Source organism: Diaphorina citri, unplaced genomic scaffold, assembly GCF_000475195.1.
Source record: "Diaphorina citri unplaced genomic scaffold, Diaci psyllid genome assembly version 1.1 scaffold204, whole genome shotgun sequence".
NCBI lineage: Eukaryota > Metazoa > Arthropoda > Insecta > Hemiptera > Psyllidae > Diaphorina > Diaphorina citri.
The window spans coordinates 40,380-55,992 of NW_007377641.1; the positions used below are offsets into that span (position 1 = coordinate 40,380).

The window sequence follows — 15,613 nt, forward strand, 5'->3', positions numbered from 1 at the left end:
GCCAGTTTTTTTTGTTTTTTTTTTTGTTTTTTGGCTTTATGGTTCTCTGGACAAAATTTGCACCACCATTTTCGTGTTCCTGGTAAAAAGACCTTTAATTTGAATTTTTGACTTTATGGTTTTCTGGACAAAATTTGCACCACCATTTTCGTGTTCCTGGTAAAAAGACCTTTAATTTGATACATAGGTCGACTAGGTTTGGATAAGTCCTTCTATGGGGACAGACAGACTGACTGACTGACAGACAGACAGACCGACACCGAAGCGAATACGTAGGTCGACCAGGTTTGGATAAGTCCTTCTATGGGCACAGACAGACAGACGACACCGAAGCGAATACAATAGTCCGTCCCAGGTCGACCAGGTTTGACACCGAAGCGAATACAATAGTCCGTCCCTTATACCTTTTTAGTCCGTCCTTCCTTCATTATTACTAATAATAAAAGGTATAAGGGACGGACTATTGTATTCGCTTCGGTGTCGTCTGTCGGTCGGTCTGTCGGTTTCAAAGTTCGTTAAAGGTCAGTGACCTTAGAAAGCTTTTTTTAGGGGTCAATGAGCTGCAAAATTAATGTATGCGTCTCCGAGTGATATCTCTTTGCAAACTGTTTGGATGAAATTTAAATTAATTTTAAAACTTCGCTATACCTTAGTACTAAGTATTAGGTATAAAGTAAAAGAAAGAAAAGCCAGCCTACTTAGCTTAGTTGGTAGTGCGTCTGCCTTGTAAGCGCTAGGCCGCGGAATCAGAGCTCACAGAAAGGTTCCTCAGAAGTGCTCCTCGAGGACCAAAAGAGGTGTGCAGAAGAGCATACGCGATGAATAGAAAAAGGAAGTTCATGTGGATCGGGAAGTGAGTTGAGGTGGCGGAGCTTGGGAGAACACAAGGTGGCAAATTTATTGAACGAGAAGTGCTCACAGAAAGGTTCCTCAGAAGTGCTCCTCGAGGACCAAAAGAGGTGTGCAGAAGAGCATACGCGATGAATAGAAAAAAAGGAAGTTCATGTGGATCGGGAAGTGAGTTGAGGTGGCGGAGCTTGGGAGAACACAAGGTGGCAAATTTATTGAACGAGAAGTGAAATTTATACCGTGCCGGAGATTCATTTGCATTCTAATTGTTGTTCCTGCAACCCTGCATCCTTGGAATCCTCCTGCATGCTTTCTTCATAATATTATATTGTCTGCAAGAATACTGGGTGTTGGATTTAGTTCAGTTTAGATACTTAACTGCAGTTAAAAACTCATATTTAACTCTGGATCTAGAAGAGAAGAGAAGAGAAAAAAAAAAAAAAAAAAAAAAAAAAATTTTTTGCAAGTAAAACCAAAAAATCAAATCAAGAATAATAATAAACTGAATATTAAATAAAATAGGTAGGTACATAAATATTGATTTTCCTTAACCAAGATCGAAAAATTCCCGGAGGGACGGGCCCCGCTTGTTATTACTATTGTAATAATAAAGGAAGGACGGACTAAAAAGTACGTTTAAGAATTTGAAAGCCTTTCTTCATGAACTCTATTGACCTCACCTCAGCTCTGTGGTAAGAATTAAGAAATGAATTTGAAACACGTATTATTAACGTCCAACGTAAAACTTACATATATATGGTGGTGATTGTAGTGGTCTTATGATTTTTTTTTTAAAAAAGATAGTGTTCCACCGCCGTTTTTATTTCGTAGCAATGGAACAACTGCTACATTAGACGCTTGTGGCCTGTGTCGTAGCATGCCCATATTGTTTGTTTTTTTTATTTTTTAAACATGCTTGTTATGGTTCTTTCCTTGTTCTTGTATTTTTTACTGTCATTAGTTTATGTGAAAGTATTAGAGGAAGAGGATAGTTAGGAGTCCGTATTCACTTCACAATAGAATAAAATGTATCTTGCTTTTTTTTCTGTGGCAACAACAAAAAATGAAATGTTCTTAATTTTACTATCAGCTTGCATACAAATCAGTAACTGATAGGTATGGTAACTCTCGAGTCCTAGCCAATGCTTACCTGGCTCAAATCTTGAAATTTCAGTCTCTTCAAACGGACCAGGTGAAAGGACTTCGGACCTTTCTTGACGTTTTTCATGTCAACGTAGAGTCTCTCAAAGGACTAAACATTGTTGATCTCGGGGAGTTCATCCTATTGCAACTTGGGCTCAAAGCTCTTGATGACAAGACACGTCTTGAATTTGAACATGTTTACCAAACCTCTTTTTTTCTTTCCTTATAGGAAGGAAAGTAATGTAATCGGGTCAAATTTTCGATGGTCAGTTTTTAGTGCCAAAACACGTTTTGAGGTCCCTTTCCAAATTTTCAGCCATTGGTCCGTGTGTGTGTCTGTCTGTGTGTGTGTGTGTCTGTCTGTAAACAAAATATCTCGAGAACGGTAAGAGATAGAGACTTGAAATTTGGTATGTAGCTGTCAAATGTGACAAGGATGCGACACGAAACTTTTGGTTAAGACCGGTGCAACGCTTGGCGGCATTTTACCGCTTTTTGGCGGTTTTCGGTGTAATTTAACAATATCTCGAAAACAGTATAAGGTAGAGACTTAAAATTTGGTATGTAGTTCACAAATGTGACAAGGATGCAACACAGAACGTTTGGTTAAAATAAGTGCTGCGGTTGGCGGTATTTTGACCGCTTTTGGCGGTTTTCAGCTATATCGACTAAACGGTTAGAGATATTGTAAATGTTACAACGGAACACCCTAATAAGCACCATTCAACAGGATAAGGAAAGTCGTGTGATGTTCACACCAGATTTTTTCTCACTGATACAGGAGGGTTTTTCATTATTGAAAAAATTGGAACATTCTTGAGGTTGATTCAAACATTTTCAATGAATTTAATCTGTCACCCTGTAGGAAAGAAGCAAAGGTAGCAGGGCTCCAGGATCATTTGGTGTGAAAAATTGTTTTTAGTATTTACATTTGAATTTTGAGTGTTATTTTTGAGGTTGTGCCATGGATTGTAGTAATATTTTTTTTGGTGTGAAAAATTGTTTTTAGTATTTACATTTGAATTTTGAGTGTTATTTTTGAGGTTGTGCCATGGATTGTAGTAATATTTTAAGTCAATGTAGGTATTCGGCCAAGATAATAGTCTTATCTCTCTTGTGGCCAACCTGATTAATTTCTTCCATTAGAAATTATTCTGTTTCTCGAAAGGGGGAGAGAGAGAGAGACAGAGAGAGGAAGTAAATATTGCCGAAAATTTATCACTCGTATGTTTGGGACGTAATATTGAAAACAATACCTGTATGTTGTAAATTAATTTCTTCCATTAGAAATTATTCTGTTTCTCGAATGGGGGAGAGAGACAGAGACAGAGAGAGGAAGTAAATATTGCCGAAAATTTATCACTCGTATGTTTGGGACGTAATATTGAAAACAATACCTGTATGTTGTAGAAATGTACTTAGATACCCTTAAGGGAATTTATAGTACCTATTAATTATTTTCTAGGTTAGAGAGTTAGATATAGAAAGGGAATTGAAAAGATCATTTCTCCGAATTTATCTCCATTCCATCAAAAGTACGTATTGCACAATATTTCGTTATTATTAAACTTAACCTTGCCACCTCCTCCTGTTTTCCTCTGGTCTTCGCTTTAAATAACTTTTCATTTTATCACACAGACAGAAAGAAACCACCACGTGATGTACTTACGAGTACTCGCTCGGAATGTCCGTTTCTTGCTTGTTTCTGAGGTTCCTTTTCGGAAGCCTCTGATTTCCTCATTACAGGAAATTAGCTTTTACTGAGTTGTTTAAATAACTTTTCATTTTATCACACAGACAGAAAGAAACCACCACGTGATGTACTTACGAGTACTCGTTCGGAATGTCCGTTTCTTGCTTGTTTCTGAGGTTCCTTTTCGGAAGCCTCTGATTTCCTCATTACAGGAAATTAGCTTTTACTGAGTTTTTATTTATCTATTTTTTTTATTATTATTTTTTTACCAATGAAGGCCCGTTCCCACTTGTCGTGAGTTTCATCCGATTTTCTTCCGAATGTCCTGTAGGCAATATAATTAAATGAGTGTTCCCACTTGTAATCAACCCATCACAAGGACAAGTAATTAGAGCTGAATCTTCCTCTTCATAATGTTCTCAAGTCTACTAGATATGTACACTTGTACAGGAATAGCTGCAGTACTCAATTCCTTTCTTGACTCTTTCTGGCGACCTGTGAACCCTGTCCTCCTCGCAAACGTATGAGTTGCTTCATTTTTCCCTGCAAAGAAGAAAAAAAGATTAACTGCAATTTTCTGTAGAATTGTTTCCGTCATAAACTTTTTATTATTTTTTTTACCAATTAAGGCCCGTTCCCACTTGTCGTGAGTTTCATCCGATTTTCTTCCGAATGTCCTGTAGGCAATATAATTAAATGAGTGTTCCCACTTGTTCACCACACGATTTTTTTCCGAACAAGTGGGACGGGCCTTTATTTACCTTATTCCCTGTTTATACTTGCTTGTCCTCTGTATTTACAACAGTTTTAACCTGGGATATTTCACTTTAGGAATATTTCACCTTAGGGAGAATGGCCTCGATATTTGACGACAACAACAGTTTTAACACCATCTTCCGTCTCTTCTGTTTGGCAGCCGGTTGGCATTTACTTCAAGAAGTACGCAGTTTTAACACCATCTTCCGTCTCTTCTGTTTGGCAGCCGGTTGGCATTTACTTCAAGAAGTACGAGTGGGTTAATCCGGACGAAAGCTCCGGAGATTGCAGTCTTTGGATTCGGAGTGCCACTTTGGATTTTGATGACGGAGAGTGGGAGTGTCAGATCACAGCGTCAGATTTCACCACTCAGGATGCGCTGACGTCTCGACCCGTGCGACTTATAGTCAGAGGTAAGTCGAACTTTTGTATATCCATATCAGGTAGGTCCCTCCTAATATTTGCTTTTTTTATATGGTTCGTTTTAAAACAATGCCTAAAGTTGTGTCCACACATAGTCGTTGGTGAATGCAAACGTATGAGTTGCTTCATTTTTCCCTGCAAAGAAGAAAAAAAGATTAACTGCAATTTTCTGTAGAATTGTTTCCGTCATAAACTTGCCCGAGTGCATTTTCGTTAGTATAAGTACAGAGATAGGTATATCCTTAACCTTAACTCTTCGCAGGACAAACTCTTAACACCCCGTGTAGAACCTGGAGCTTTGGTACAAACTCTCATTTTGTTTTAATATAAAAGTGTGAGATTTTTTTTCTTTCTCTTTCATTTTCAGTTGAATTAATTTTTTCTCCTTAATATTTAATTACAATATAATTATTATTTTCCCTTTCCTGTGTTTCTTCTTTTTTCCTGTTAATTATTAATTATGCAAGAAGAAAAGAAAACGTCAACTCATTAGAGTTTCTAGTGAAGCAATGAGAAGGAGAGGGCGGATTGCCTTTGTCTCGTCAGAGTGGAAAACTAGACAGATTGATTCACGGGAGTTTAACAACTGGGTCAAGTTACCCTTTTTATTTTTAGAAATTTGTAGTTGATACAAGGTAAAGGTGTTGTTAGGGCGACCACACTCTCGGTTCCCTTTCCGATCCTAAACCGTGTGAACACACCCTCCACCGCGCGCACATTATCTCGCGCGCGCATCAGCTGTTCTTTCCCCCTCCCGCCTACACCAAGAAGATGGGGGAAAAGAAAACCCGGAACTAGTCGCAAGTCGCCGTTCGGCCATTCCACAAGCATTGTGATCAGATCAATTAATCATCATCTTTAACTTCAAGTTACTCGCGTGCACGGTAATCCCTATTTCTAATTCTGTAATCTTTCAACTATAGTCCTTGCTCTCCCGAACAGTTGTGGTCCGTTCGCGCCTTTGTTGTGTAAATTTCCAGTTCTGTGGGTGAATTTTACAGTTGATGGTGTAAAATGACCATCACTATAGTAATACATGTCGAATATGGGTCAGTATTGTACAGGTGAAATGTCACAGTGTCGATCACCAGTAACACATGGGAGAGATAGACACCTTACCAGGGGAGTAGATATAGGACATGGCCCTTCAGCGGCAGTCAGCGGTCGAGAGAGGAGGGAAGGTCTCCCTTCCCCTTCATGAGTGAAGAAGAAGCGCCTGCCTTGTAACTCTAAAAGCACCAGTCAATACCTATCTCATCTCATTTATCTTTGATCCTGCTTCCCCATCGCAACAAAATAAGAAATGTTGCTCTTGAACATAACGAACAGTTAGGAGACTATTCCCATCAGTACACAAGTATTGAAATACTTGGTTTATTCTCATACAAATACCTACAAGGCAGTACGGTTGAGTTTGATTAACAGTAGTACATCCGATGATGGTGTGCACCTTTTTCCGTCCATCATGCGATTTATCAGTATACCAGTATTGAAATACTTGGTTTATTCTCATCCAAATACCTACAAGGCAGTACGGTTGAGTTTGATTAACAGTAGTACATCCGATGATGGTGTGCACCTTTTTCCGTCCATCATGCGATTTGCAATTTTATTATGTACATATATGTATCTGTGTTAGCACTAGCACCTCAACGGAATTTCAATCTATTTTCGGAGCAGGAAAAATAGGGTGAGAAAGAGCAAGCAATGCATGGTGTGCACCTTTTTCCGTCCATCATGCGATTTGCAATTTCATTATGTACATATGTATCTGTGTTAGCACTAGCACCTCAACGGAATTTCAATCTATTTTCGGAGCAGGAAAAATAGGGTGAGAAAGAGTGAGAGGTGATAAAACATATTGTGTGTATAAAACGAAACAATAGGTCTGAGAAGCGGGAGAGAGGGGAGAGATAACTTTTTGTACAAAAACCTGAACAATATCCATCCCTCCCCATACCAGTCCACAAAGTTGTGAAAGTTACCTGTCTCCTCTGATAAAACATATTGTGTGTATAAAACGAAACAATAGGTCTGAGAAGCGGGAGAGATAACTTTTTGTACAAAAACCTGAACAATATCCATCCCTCCCCATACCAGTCCACAAAGTTGTGAAAGTTACCTGTCTCCTCTCCTCCATCCCACCCCACCAATAACCATCTGTCTCCCCCCACCCCTATTCATCAATCTCCTCTCTCCTTGTATGTTTCATTGTTGAACCAATTTTATTTCAAACACAAACCCATTGTTCATTGTGCCGTGAAAAAACATTTGATTTACATGCCTCCTTGTATGTTTCATTGTTGAACCAATTTTATTTCAAACACAAACCCATTGTTCATTGTGCCGTGAAAAAACATTTGATTTACATGCGTCGGTTCCTAAGACAAAAGCCATTACAGTCGAACCTGGATAAACGAGAACCCAAGGGACTAGGTCATTTTTCTCGTTTAAAGAGGTTTCTCGTTTAAGGAGTTTCTCGTTATTTTCATTTTTATTTAAAATGAAAAAGCTCCTTCAAAAAGAGGTTACAATACCGCGAATTTTCTCTCTTCCTATCTCTCTCCATGTCCCCCGACTTATGTCAACCTCAACTCCCAAAACTTTCAGCTTTCAGTCTATTCAAAGTTTACCTTGTCAAGTAAGTAGGTAAATGGGTGCTAAAAGTCTGGAACCCTCCTTTTCCCCTCCCCTCTTGGCTGAAGTTTTTATGAATAGAGGTACAAACATTATGTGACTTAACCTATACATTGGCATAATGTTCCCTGAAGACACTTGTAGGAATACAGGTATAATAATGAAAATTTGATTTTGTAAGTATCACTTGAGAAATAATAGTTCTTTTGAGATCGCTATTTAAGTATTTATTGGTTTTTATCCAGTAAAGGCGAGCTTGCCTCTTTTAACCTCAGACGATGAGTCACCTCTTCCCTCTTCCATTAATATCCTCTCTTCATCTCATTTATTTATTTTTCCCTAGTCCAATTTTTCTAATAATCCTAGGAACAGTAATTAATGAATTTCTACGTTTTTGACAGCATTTATTTATTTTTCCCTAGTCCAATTTTTCTAATAATCCTAGGAACAGTAATTAATGAATTTCTACGTTTTTGACAGCTTTTTTCATCGTACCAGATTGTACCCCAATTTTTAAATCGTCAGTTATGTGTCTCTCTATCCTCTCTCTTCCTCTTGTCCTCATTTCCTTGTTGGTTTTTTTCTATCCTAGCTTTAAGTCCAAACGCCGGGGTTGCCTCTATAATTAATGATAGTGCACTAAAAACTACGAACAGTGTGCTCTCTGCACTTTGAACCCTTTGCTCCTGAATCTAGTCACCTGTCACTACCGGTGTTCTGTGTAGGGGACGCTGTGACAATATGGTCGAGTAGAGTGAAGACATATTTTGTGACCGCTTTTGTAATAATTCACATGTTCCTTACACATTGCATAACCCGTTAGATTTCAGGCGACTATACAAATTTTCCAGTTGAAAGAAAAGCTTGCATTTTGTGATTTTGTTCCTCAAAATTTTCCAATTGAAATTAACAGACAAATAGGTATTGAATCAGGGCGAGGTGCACTGAGGAACATTGAGGCCTCAGTGCAGATTTTACCTGAGTTTGGTGTTTCTTCAGCAATAACGGTTTAAGGTTTAAGTTTATCATTCCACAGAATACTAGTTGTTCCTAGGTGTATGAGCAGTCACGTTAGTATTCTCTTTTCCAGCTCAGGGGGGGAACTGCCATATCGCCCCCACCATACGATCAGGCGTGTTTGCCCTGAATAAATTACAGGAAGGAAGAAGACGAACGAGGGGAAGAAAGAGAAGAGGGGGAGGAAAAAAAGTAATTTTACTAGTTGTTCCTAGGTGTATGAGCAGCCACGTTAGTATTCTCTTTTCCAGCTCAGGGGGGGGACTGCCATATCGCCCCCACCATACCATCAGGCGTGTTTGCCCTGAATAAATTACAGGAAGGAAGAAGACGAACGAGGGGAAGAAAGAGAAGAGGGGGAGGAAAAAAAGTAATTGTTTTAATTAAAAAGAAAACACGGGACAATTGATGGTGGGAGGAGGGGAGGAAATGGGAGAGGGAGATGCTTTGGCATTAATTAACAAAATGCTCAATGAGAATTTTTAACCACGTTCCTGTCTTTCTCTTTTTGTCTCGTCCTCCTTACCTTCTTCCAATTCTCCTTTTCTCATCCTTCTTTTTTACTCATTTCCCTTTGCTTTCTATTTTACGTAATTATATTTCCTTCCACCCACCGTCACAAACGACGTGGAATAAGGAAGGTGCTAATATTGTAACTTATTCAGGGTGGTTAGATCTTATTACTGTTACTTCATCCCGAGGCATGGCCAAACTTGTAGAAAATAATAAAAAATACGGTCGCGCTGCGCGCTCCCTATTAGCTGCGTAGTTATCAAACTAAAAAGCTAAAAACATAACGAAATTCAAAATGTCATTTCTCTCCCGCAGTCTCTGCATGGTCTCTGCACTTTGTTTAGCGGAGATTTTAGCGACCTATGGAGATTTTAGCGACCAAAAATTGATCATATCTCAGGATCGGTTTAGATTTTCGCAAAATACTTTCTTATTGCACACCTAGACCATAAAAAAATTGATCATATCTCAGGATCGGTTTAGATTTTCGCAAAATACTTTCTTATTGCACACCTAGATCATAAAAGGAATATTCCTACCAAATTTCAGCTTTTTAGGTGTCGTGGTTCTGGAGATCAGTGAGTGAAAAGTGAATGAGTGAATGGATCCAAAAGTTTTTACCAAAAGTTTTTTTTCAAAATAAGATCCACAACCGCTGCACCGGCTAGAGTCCACCGGTTGATGTAACACTGGTGGCTTTTTAGGTAGATACATTGAGAGGGGAGAGAGATAGAAAAGAAGAAACATTGGACCTTCTCTCCTTCTATAAGTAGGTAATACATGACAGTGACTATAGAATATAGAATTATAGATGCTACATACTATCTCTTTACTTATGTATCTCTTTCTGCACAAAAAACAGTTCCATCTCCATCTCCACCATCTTGTATTTCAAAGTTAGCTTATAAGTATAATGGAAAAGGATCTGATTCCCCCTCCTCTCCCTCCCCCCCACACACATTTGTTTTTATTTTCAAGCTAATGTATTTCTAGCCTGGTTGCCCAAAGCCAAAATGTCGCTGATTAAATTAGTTGATAATAGAATTAAAACCACCCAGCTAGCATCTATCGAGGACATCAAAACCGCTCATTACCAGCTTGTCATAAATTAATGTTTGAATGGATCTTCAAAATACACATTTAAAAATTTGAAAACTCATTAAAATTTCATCATTAGTGTATACATATAACATTTTATGTTGATGTTAGCACACTTTAATAAATGTTAATTAAAAAAAAAAAAAATCATCACTGGCCATTGGGCTGATGCCTTTGGTGTTTTTATTCATTTTTACTTTCTCTTTTATTATCGTTTTCAAATGGATATTTCACTTTAGGAATATTTCACCTTAGGGAGAATGGCCTAATGGTCAAGCTCCTCGATATTTGACGACAACAACAGTTTTAACCTTTAATCAACCCATCACAAGCACAAGTAATTAGAGCTGAATCTTCCTCTTCATAATGTTCTCAAGTCTAGTAGATATGTACACTTGTACAGGAATAGCTGCAGTACTCAATTCCTTTCTTGACTCTTTCTGGCGACCTGTGAACCCTGTCCTCCTTGCCATGAGTTTACACGTACATTTACTACTAAGAAATCTAAGAATAAAAGGAAACACAAATTTTATGACTGAAATCAGGTAGACCGATTTTGAAAATGCGGACCGATTCAATGTTGACAAGAGATTGATCACAAACATTGCGTGATTGGCTAAATAATTTATTAAAACAAGAGTTTAATAGAACATTAAAATAAAAAATACCTACTTTAATTTTTTTTTTATCATTGAACGGAACACGAGAATATATTTATGTATTTTCCTTTAATGTTTGTAAATTGAAGAGAATTGTCGAACAAACAGATAGTGAAGTTGATTTATAATTAAATTTGGAGTTACTTATTTAGAGCACTGATTCATCAGTCCTGATATCCATGCATGTTTGCAGGTACCTGTAAAATCCTGCAAGTATTTTTGTGTAACCAAAGGCATCTTTTACTGTTTGACTGTTTCCAGAGATGGTTTCAGCGTTTTCGTGAAGAACAAGCAATGATACGCTGGTTGAAGGTATGAAGGAAAGTCTAAAAGTATGAATTATATGGAAGTAAAAGATAAATTAAATTTCACTGATCAGTCGAATAAATTTCAATTGAATTAACGAAAACTCATTTAAAAGAGAAGAAAAAATCCTGTGCAAAGAAATTTAAAAGAAAGGAGGATCCATTTTCAATTTTCTTCCCTGATTTTCCCATACTTTTTTTAAGGGATGTATGTTTGCAGGTACCTATAAAATCCTGCAAGTATTTTTGTATAACCAAAGGCATCTTTTACTGTTTGACTGTTTCCAGAGATGGTTTCAGCATTTTCGTGAAGAACAAGCAATGATACGAAGGTTGAAGGTATGAAGGAAAGTCTAAAAGTATGAATTATATGGAAGTAAGAGATAAATTAAATTTCACTGATCAGTCGAATAAATTTCAATTGAATTAACGAAAACTCATTTAAAAAAGAAGAAAAAAATCCTGTGCAAAGAAATTTAAAAGAAAGGAGGATCCATTTTCAATTTTCTTCCCTGATTTTCCCATACTTTTTTTAAGGGAGAGCGATGCTTCTTTTTCCCCTCTTAACTTTTTAATGTCCATTGCTTCTGACATCAGAGGTCCACGGAGCTTAGATACAGGTTGTTACTGAGAAAATACAGAGATTGGCGTCGAAAAAAATACAGGTTGTTGTTAACGAAATTACTGCCTGTTTGATGAAATGAAGAACTAGAACTCATGATTATAGAAAATGAGCACGGGAAAAAATTTCTTTTGTGAAAAGGAAAAAAAAAAAGGCGAACTTAATGAAAAAGCGTGAAAAAGAGATGATGAAACAAAAATAATAAAAGAAAACACAAGTATTACCAACAGAAGAAATTAATTATAAAGTAATAATTGAATTATCAAAAACAGGCAGATTAAAAAATAAAAAAAAGTATGAAGAACAGAGAAAAACAAAAAAAAGTTTTTTTGGTTGAAATTATCTTCTTTTTCCAAAGACTTATTTCTACTTGAGGCTAAGCTTCGAGGAATCAATATTTGTAATTTGAGCCAAAGAACTTTAAAAAATTACAACTTCTGAACAAGTTTTTTTTTTTCTCTGCTTATTTGTTGCAAAAAAATCTGGTGTGAACATCACACGACTTTCTATTACATTTGCGGAATACGTATTTGAAAAAAAAAAAAAAAAAAGATTAAAAAAAAAGTATGAAGAACAGAGAAAAACAAAAAAGTTTTTTTGGTTGAAATTATCTTCTTTTTCCAAAGACTTATTTGTACTTGAGGCTAAGCTTCGAGGAATCAATATTTGTAATTTGAGCCAAAGAACTTTAAAAAATTACAACTTCTGAACAAGTTTTTTCCTATTCTTTTGTGTTAAAATTTTGTGAGCTATTGCGGGAAGGATGGTTTAGAAAAATATGCATATCTACCAACAGATCTACTGTGCATCATATCTACCAACAGATCTAAAAAAAAAAAAAAATACCTATGTACATATTGTACATAAGTACAATATTCAATTTTTCCACAATTTTTCCTCGATAAAGAAGGAAATTCAATTTTCCCTCGAATCATTCACGGTTTTTCCTTTCACAAGACATTTAAACATTTAATACCAACCCATAAAGGCGTGTAAAATGAGAATGTGAAAAAACCCATAAAATATCATACAAACAGCAGATAGCAATATAGGTAATTAACTTAAATGTAACACTAGACCATATTATAAACAAGGAAATTGAAATTCGGAGTCGATTAATCACTGAAATTTTCGAAATTAATCTCCAGGGACGAAAAATTTGAGACGATGTGAAAGTTGCGTGTTCTCGGAACGTTAGCAAGAGACAATAAGTTTTATGTGCGAAGGTGGAACATTGGAAACTTATGAGCATAAAACACATAGACTGATTGTAATTTAGAACGGTGGCTTGGAGACATAAATTTAGAAATTAGAACTTTAGAAGAATGAATTTATTGTTCCTGTTGAAATTCGAATCACTTTGCCGATAAGAAGGTGTTGATGTTGAGAAATAGGTGTAAACTTTGGAACTTACGTCTTCTTTTTCGTTAAATACCTTATATCTAAGATTTACTTACGACTTTATTTTGTCTTACTTCCTTGCCATTGTAAGTGTCCATAACAATATTTCATTTATAACATACCTGAAACATTCAGAAATAAAAAGCAAATATTAGAAACATGATTTAAATTCACAATTTTTTATTGATTACCTACGTTGAAAAATACTATGTATTTATCTACATATTGGTGTTTTGTCATCTCCACCAACATTGCTTATCATACGGTCTGGGAGTTCAGGCATCTCCACTAACAACATGGAAATTCCGTCAATGTAAATTTTATTACATCTCATTTTGTCCTGAAGTACAATTTACTAAGCCCTAGTTATTTACAAGTTTACCATCACTTTTTGTAGATCTATTATCTACAATCTTCATTAATAGAAAAACAATAGGTGTTATACCTAAATATAAATTTGATATCTAACTTTGAGCAAGGGTTTTTACTCTATCAAAACAAAAACGGGTTATCAAAACCCCCTCTACATGTTTACATAGATCCACTATCACTTTTTCCATTATAAAAATGGAAATTAAAGGAAAACGAATATCTTTGAGAGAAGGCTTAATAAATTTTATTGCCTTTTGTTTTCGGCGAGGGTGAAGCATGTTGGGTGTGGAGTGTAAAGCTCCTTGTTGAATTATCTTTAATATTTTCCACCCGAGCACTTTATTGTACCCGAAAAAAGTTATACCATTGTTTTAAATAGATGTGTGGATATTTAAATGCCTTTGTAATTTGAAAAAGAGTAGGCTCCCCTTCTCTTTTGGAGGTGTTTTTTTAAAATGTTTTCATAATGGACTTGGCCTGAGGTGAATCGTTTGGAATTTTCATTTTCCAAAATTTTAAAGGGTCGAGAAGGTCCAGAAACAATAAGTGGGTATTTAAAACTCAAAAGAAAGCATACCCCTGGTGTTTTTTGTTGTTTTGGGGCCTTTCTGAGCCTCACACAGTTATTACTCCTGATGGGGTCCATGATATGGTAATACGCTAATACCTAATATCAGGCTGATTATAAACTTATAAAGGCTAGAAGGCTTTTCTTTCTAGGAAATAAAACAAGTAAAAAATATTTTGAACCTTCCTCCATTCTCAATCTCTTTAGTCCTGAACTTGAGGAAAATTTTGCCTCAAAAGAACTAAATGGGTGACCACAAAGAACCAAAAGGGTTTAACATCAATATTGGGTCAACAGTCGTATATTTCCTACTTACCAATGCCCTCAAGTCGGGACTTTACGGTCCCGGAGGGTCATTTGTTAGGGTCTATAAGGTCATTTGTTAGGGTCTGTAGGGTCATTTGTTGTACAAGCAGCCTCCTATTTGTTTTCTCCTAGCTGTGTGTTAATCTTATTTGCTGATGGCTTAAGATTATGATTGATTCGAAGCAAAATGCTGACAGAACCAAGTGTAGGCACGTTCGACTAATCATTTATGTTGTATGAGAGAGGAGAGAGTGAGAAAATTAATATAAATTCTCACACTGTGTGTTGGAGGGAGAGGGAGGGAGGGAGAGAGAGAGAGAGAGGGAGGGGGGCAGGCAGGGAGAGGGAGGGAAAGAATCTAATACCTATGTATATACAATAAAATTTTATACCTACAAAGTAAAAAAAAAATGGAATTAAGTTGGATTTGATTCTATTTGCTGTGCATGCTTGTTGTTAGAAACGTTTGTGCTCATTTCATTATTGAAACTGTATAAATACTTACGGTAAATTATATGAAAAATTATACATACTTAGCACTGGTACAAGTGTAGGTAAATATGGATAATTCCTTTGGACGTAATAAATACGGGTATTTCCATTCGAGCAGAAGAAGGGGAAAGGAAAAATTAGGGAGAAAAAGGAAAGGACAAAATAGAAAACCAGGGGATGGGGTAGTACATAGATAGTTTCCCTTCCCCAATTTGTAGGTCATTCATTTTGGGTCGAAAAATTCTTAGCAATCTGGAACTGTAACCTCATTAACCCATCTTTGCATCTTGAGTGACGAAAACATTCCCAGATTTAAGTTAAACTCATCAGCTTAAACCTAAACTAACTCGAGTAAACTTAAGTATAAATTAAATACCCTTCCCAACTCCCTCCTCCGGAAAGAAATAATAATAATGGATCCCCTTGGCTTTTGATTTTCGTCCAAGATATAGCCGCATCGACAAAAGTCGCATTGTCAAATCGTTATCAGAAACTGTCCAGAACATTTTGTCGAGTCGTTCGTAATAAAAATCTTGTTTGTTTCCCAAAGAGGACAATAAAGTAAGGAAACAGGGAGGAAGAGAAGAGGAGGAGGGTTCGAAAGTAAATGATATTGTTTCCTCACTTTTACACCACGTGACGGGAGGTGTGTTTGGTGAGTATTTCGTCAGGAAACTCATTTACCTATGATAATTAAAAAAAAAAAAAAAAAAAAAAAAAAAAAAAAAAAAAAAAAAAAAAAAAAAAAAAATAAGAGAC

General features: G+C 36.4%; 2 protein-coding genes and 1 long non-coding RNA gene across 7 annotated transcripts in view; 1 reads left to right on the forward strand and 2 right to left on the reverse strand.

Annotated features, from left to right (window-relative positions):
* LOC103505926 (axoneme-associated protein mst101(2)-like) overlaps positions 1–3,093 on the reverse strand; it is a 6,965-nt gene extending 3,872 nt beyond the window's left edge. The window contains exons 1-2 of one of the 5 annotated variants that reach the window (XM_026821119.1): positions 2,892–2,961; positions 19–25 (exon numbers count right to left, since the gene is read on the reverse strand). The gene's annotated coding sequence lies outside the window, so the exon portion shown is untranslated. The other 4 variants (XM_026821121.1, XM_026821118.1, XM_026821122.1 and 1 more) reach the window with 4 other exon arrangements.
* LOC113466051 overlaps positions 1–4,853 on the forward strand; it is an 11,624-nt gene extending 6,771 nt beyond the window's left edge. The window contains exon 2 of the long non-coding RNA XR_003390583.1: positions 4,668–4,853. This is a non-coding gene — a long non-coding RNA (uncharacterized LOC113466051). The remainder of the gene's footprint in view (positions 1–4,667) is intronic.
* Positions 1–15,613, reverse strand: part of LOC103505925 (headcase protein) — a 200,761-nt gene that overhangs the window by 21,365 nt on the left and 163,783 nt on the right. The window lies entirely within an intron of this gene.